Source organism: Halyomorpha halys, unplaced genomic scaffold, assembly GCF_000696795.3.
Source record: "Halyomorpha halys isolate HHAL.00 unplaced genomic scaffold, Hhal_1.1 Scaffold337.1, whole genome shotgun sequence".
In the NCBI taxonomy this organism is placed as follows: domain Eukaryota; kingdom Metazoa; phylum Arthropoda; class Insecta; order Hemiptera; family Pentatomidae; genus Halyomorpha; species Halyomorpha halys.
The window spans coordinates 490,559-497,036 of NW_027104734.1; the positions used below are offsets into that span (position 1 = coordinate 490,559).

Genomic DNA, 6,478 nt, shown 5'->3' on the forward strand with positions numbered 1-6,478 from the left:
TATAATTATATATTAATATTAATGTTTTCGTGTCTTGGGTAACATATTTGTAAAATAATTTATCGAATAGATGATTCATTAGTGATAATGGGTTGTTAGTGTTTAACTAACTTAACGAATCGAAAAGATGTGTCTAACCCAACTTGCACTTAAAGTACTTAGTACCTATGTTGCTTAAGATGGATTTACGAAGAACATTAGGCGCTACAAAATAGGAAATGGACTAAATTAATGTTTAAGAAATGATTTTTAATGGAAAAATAAAAATCATTTTAATTATAATAAAACAATTTTAATTTACTTGAAAAACCATTTCGGTATTTTTATTTTCTTAACTTATATTACACATTAATAAATAATATCGATAAAACGATTAACGCTTGATAAGCTTAAGACATCGATAGCTTATTATTGCTTTCTTATAACTATATACCTATCTAATTAAAACTCAACATCATATAATATAAAATTTAGCAAACAAAAGTTTAATTATATTTCTAAATTATACATTTTTTTTTGTACCTACATTGATAAAAACAAAAAAAAAAAACAGTAATGATTACAGCTCTTAGTACACAAGTATAGAATAGTTATCTTAAATCACTCATATAACTATTTTTTTTCAATTTATATTTTTACTAATAGGCATATTTCAACGAGCTTGATTCAGAAGGCAATAAATTTAATTATTATTAAATATTATTCAAACAATTTATTTGTAAGCCAAGATGTCTGTTCCGACTCCCATGATAAAAATACACTCTCTTTTAAGTACATACAAAAAAATTAAATATATGAATCTAATGAAGTACCACAAAATATTTTGTTAAATTTTCATAAATTCACAGGTTATCTGAGGGTATGAAGATAATGCAATCTGTGACGTCACACCTTGCACTATAAATTTTCTTGGACTGGGAATCCAGGAAGTGTAACACTTAAAATTTTATCAAGTCAGTCAAACGTCAAAAGGCCTCTATAATTATTGTTGTTGTTGTTTTTTTTGTACACATATGATTTAAAAAAAAAAAAAAAGGAATCCGATGATAAACATTAATTAAATACAATTTACTTAGAACAGAGATTTAATTACATAAATATATGTGTGTGTATGTATAAAAATGCATTAATTTTTCTATTGCGTACAGTATATGTCAAAGTGGTTTCGGTAACAGGAATTAATTTGATGAATGATACTAATTCTATGAAAAATCTAACCAGGGTTGATAATCGGTGGTTATGATCAGTAATTATGAACATTTAATGTTCATTTCCTTCTAAATAAAAACTTATAAATACCTTCGAACGTGAATCGCTTTCAATGTAGACATGTCACAGAGAAGCCGGGACGAACAGACACTTCCTCGTGGAACGCTACAGGCCAACTGGTGGTGGAGGGGGTTAGAAAGGAGAACCCTGGCTACTGTACAATGGCAACCTTATTATTACCTGGATCCATTTTTTTTTTCTTTTTTATTCAGTCCTCCTCTTTTTGTTTTGCCTCAGCTTCCAACATCAAACACAAGTCAAGAAAAGTTTTATTCTTCTTTTTTTAATAATTTTATTATTAATATTATTATTATTTTTATTTATTTATTTTTTTTTTTACTTATGTATCCAATCAAGTATTTCTATTAACCAACTTTTTATTATATTTTCCTTTAAATCTATGTATTAGTTTTGTTTTGGTAAAATGTATTTATTTGTTTGTTTTAATGTAAACTTCGCTGTCTAATAGTGAATTTATTTAGCGGGTCACTGGTGAGGATCTGAGAGGGGGAATTCGGGAGAGTGAATTAGTCGATCGAATGAAATCAAAATTGTGAAGTGGAAGGGACAAGAAAGGGAAAGAAAAAGGGAATAAATTTAAATATTTGTATTTAGTGTGTAGACTGGAATTGATTGTAAAAAAAACTACTTTCTATTTTATTATATCATGTAAAAATATGTAATTTATATATGTCCGATCACGGATTGATTAGTATGCAGTGTAATATAGCAACCCGATGTATTTGGGCAGCATGAATGAACAAGGCATTTCTCTCTATATACTGATATTTCATTAAAACAGCGGTCTTGAACGACATCCGACCAATCAATTAGTAGAATAAAAAATATTTAGTAAATCATTTAATTACAAAATATTGGTTTTTTATTATTTTTAATTAGTTAAATTCACTACGTTTCTGGAAACCCGTAGAAAAAGGCACCTTCACACCTATATCGATGTTGCCACGAATGATATATCATTTGGCTCCACAGGTTCAAATACTTAGTTTCAAAATAATCATATATTAGTATGTGTGTGTTTATTTATACATATAGAATAATTTTGGTAGCTTTTAAAATAACATTACATATTTCACATTATTGTGGAAGTGGGTAGCTCAGAGGTAAGGCTATAATTTCAAGGAACAGGGTTCGAATCCAGCTGGGGGAGATAATTATTTTCCGTGAGTCAGCCCTGTAGGTTCAGCAGCCCTCCGGGGTCAATCCAGCTTCGTGAAGTGGGTACCCGTAACTGGGTGAAAATCTGTCCAGCCTGATTCTGACCAAATCACCTCCTTCCACAACCGTTGGACTAGTAACAGTACATCCTTACACCGCCGTCCCTTCATTGTTTGTAGAAGTACAAATTTAAATTTTTTAATTCCAAATTATTGTCATTTAAAGAAATTTTAATCTTTAGAACTTCCATCAGTATTTTAGTTTACATTATATCCATGATGCTAACACTAAAGAATTCGAATATTTTTAGTAAGTTAAGTATTATTAAGCTTAATAAGAACGAAGGAGGAAGAAAAAAAAAGAAAGAAACTTAATGGAGACAGCAGTATATTTATGTACTTAAAAGCAATCAAAATAATAAATTGGCTAAAAGCCTTGACCAGTTAAATTACTTTGCTTTCCTTCGCTTTATTATTATTATTTTATTTTATTTTTTTGACATTGCAAATCATACAAACCTTTAGTTTTATAACAATTATGAATATAACAAATATTAGCTAACATTATTTAAATACCAAGGATATATTGATTCAATATATGTACAAACTCGTTAATTTCTTTAACATATATATATTCATTTATTTATAATTATTGTTGGAAAGTATTCAATTTATGTGTTATTATTGTTATTTGTACTATACTGTGAATTTTTACTGTATAAGATATTAAATCAAGAAGATATTATATGTATACCTATGCAAGTATGGACTTATTGAAATATTTAGTTTCAGTTCACACGATTGTGTTAAAAATTGTAATCAAAATATTGTATTTTAATATTAAAATTGAATATTGAAATACTAATTTACTAACACCAATTGGGACAGACTTACAAAAGGTACAAAATTAGTAAAAAAAAACAAAAACATTTATTAGTAACAAACATTTCGCCCCATTTTTCAGGGCTTCATCGGGGCTAAATGAGAACTAGATATAAGCATTGTAAAATAGAATAGAACAATTAAAATACAAATAGGATGATTGTAAAAAATATATAAATAAAATTATTATAATATAAACAACAGAATACCGAAGGGCGGAGACTATATATGAGCTTATGTACACAAAAAAGCCGTTGTACTGTCAAATAGATTAATTTATTGATCTGGCCAAATCTTAAACCCATTTAGGCATAACAGGAGTTGAGCAAAATTATTTTTGAGTTATCTTTTTTCCTTTTTTTTTTTTATCGTTATATTTTGTGTCTAAACGGTAAGTCCTTTTATTATGATGATGTTTTTTTTCAGTTTTGCAGTAATGCCCTGATATGCCCGGGCGAAAATGTTGCAAGATAAGTAAATTAATCTATTTGAGACTACAATGGTATTTTTGTGTACTTAAATACTATAATATAAAAAAAAAATTGTAAAATTATGTTTATAGTTTACTGTAAATATGTGGAGAATATGGTCTGGGGGTGCGGTCAGCAAATAAGCAACAATAAACAAAAAACTATTTATTCGTCCCGACATTTCGACCTGAATTTCAGGTCTTCATCGGGGCTAAAAAACAAAAAGAAATAACAATCACTTGTTATAAATTTACTTCTATTGTTATTAATCAACAATTTTCTATTTAATTCATTGTTATGTATATTTCCAAATTAGTTTGTTTATTATTTTATTTTTTATGATGGATGGTATCCTTTTTTTTTTTATCCCCGATGAAGACCTAACATTCGGGTCGAAACGTTGGCACGAATATAGTTTTTTGTTTATTTGCAGACCGCACCCCCACCCGACCATCTCCACAAATATAAATATAACTTAATAGAATACTAATTTATAACAAGTTCAGTGATTTTACCACTTATTAAAATGTTTGTATCTTGTACCTCAGTTAGCCCAGACAGTAGTTCGAAACGTTGGTTACTAATAAACAGATTTTTAATATTTTTGTTAATTTTTTTCAATGACACTCGGTCCACGTCATCCCACAAAAATCTACTAATTTCCAATGTACAAGTGATTTTCGATTAAACAAATTAATAATTAATAAAATGATTTTTCATTGGAAATTACTGACTACTATTTTGAATATTCGATTAAGACGGGTCTTATAAAGAATTTATTTAGATCTTTAAATGGATACATATAATTACATAATTTTTAATTATATCATGTATTTATTATTTAACAAGTATCTTTATTTAAATGAAATTAGGAAGCGTTCATGTAGCGTTTTGAGTACTTTCAAAGGAAAACAGTTCACATTTATTTCTAATTTTGGGATAAAGCGTTCGCGATTAATCGATTAATTTTAAATTTTTGGATTTCTTCATTTTTGGGTTCTGCACTATTGGATTATATTAGGTGTTGACATTTAAAATACAATCGACTTTAAGATCGCACGTTCGTGAATCGATTAATATAAACCTTTCAGAATTCTTCATTCTTGAGGTCTCTTATTGGGTTATAGGAGACGTAAATTTTTATATTGATTATATTGGTAACCGTAGATAGTTATAACTTTCATACTGATATTCGAATACGATCATTTTTTAAAGTAAATATTTTTGATCTGAGAGTATCCAAGTCCAGAATACTCCCGTATCCAAAATCCTAGATGTTCCTTATCATTTTGAAAATTGAATCATTCTGAAACATCCTTAAATTCCTTATACTGCGGGCATGGCCCGAGACATATCTTATAATAATAAACCCCACACATGCACAAATCAATTGGTTTGGTTGTTAAATCTTCCTTTAAATCTTTTGACAAAAAACAGTGATCAGAGTGCTACAAATGTGTAGTTTTATTTTTATTTTTTTATTTGTTTAGATTTTCAGACGATCTCTTTGATGTATACACACAGTATATGTACTTAAGAATGCCAGCCAATGTTGAATCAAAGAATCTGTATATTTTAGTAATAACAAATTGAGAATAACCAGATATTTTAAATACCATGTATATAGAAATTTTATAAAAACAATATTACTTTAACATTAATTTGTTTATTAAACATTCCTTTTAGTAGTGTTACTAAAATAAATTAACCCTATTTAAATAACTGGTTAACATTTTTCAATTAAAGTCCAATGAATGAATAAATATTAAGTTGTTAATTATGATGTGTTATAATTAAAACTAACAAGTTCTAGTAAAAACGAATAATGAATCATTGCTTTCCTCTAACAAATATATTTACAACTGACGCAAAAACTAAAAAATTAAATTTACTATAAAAATGATAATTGTTTTAAAACTCTTAGTCGAATGATCCAGGAATTAGAAAAAAATTAAAAATTTACCAGATAGGTATACCAATAAAGCAAACATTCAAGAGAAGGGCAGTTTCAAAGAAAACATCTGCCTTAGAGACAGGTCGAGACAGGAACGTACAAGCTGGTTTCATTGCTGAACTCGAACAGTATTTTATTTGAAAGAGTAAGTTCTAATTTCAATTTATCTATATATATTTATACATAAAACAGGGAATGGTTCGAATGTTTGTCCACCGATTTATGTTGTTTTTTTTAATCTTCCCTGTGGTCATGGGAACTGAAATTCCAGATTTATCCCGTAAAAAAAAGTTATGTACAAAATTTAACATTTTGGAGCGTAGCTAAGAAAGTATACATTTTTTCACAGTTATTATATACCAATAGATTTGTCTTTTTCTGAAGAATGAGAAAAAAAAAATCTCGTCCCATTAAACGATATTATATTTACAAAAAATGATATTATATTAAATATAATTTTTCTCAATTTCTTGAGACTGGTATTTATTTATTAAATAAATAAAATGGTATCCTTGTATAGTTTCAACACTTTTTATTATATCAATAGTCCAACTATTTAACTTAAAAATGTTTTGCAGGCTATTCTACCCAGGTCATTAATTATAAGTCAAAATCACCCTATTTTTTTAAAACTTTTAATTTTCGATTAATCTACACTATCACTATCATATAAACAACTGTTTATTCATTAATTATAACTTTTAATTTTCGATTAATCTACACTA

The 6,478-nt window shown here is 27.5% G+C and overlaps 1 protein-coding gene across 3 annotated transcripts in view; it reads right to left on the reverse strand.

Annotated features, from left to right (window-relative positions):
• Positions 1 to 1,382, reverse strand: part of LOC106681422 (PDZ domain-containing protein 2) — a 161,587-nt gene extending 160,205 nt beyond the window's left edge. For 2 of the 3 annotated variants that reach the window (XM_014421739.3, XM_014421738.3), the window contains exon 1: positions 1,300 to 1,382. The gene's annotated coding sequence lies outside the window, so the exon portion shown is untranslated. The remainder of the gene's footprint in view (positions 1 to 1,299) is intronic. The other variant, XM_067044631.1, reaches the window with a different exon arrangement.
• Positions 1,383 to 6,478: the final 5,096 nt, after the last annotated feature.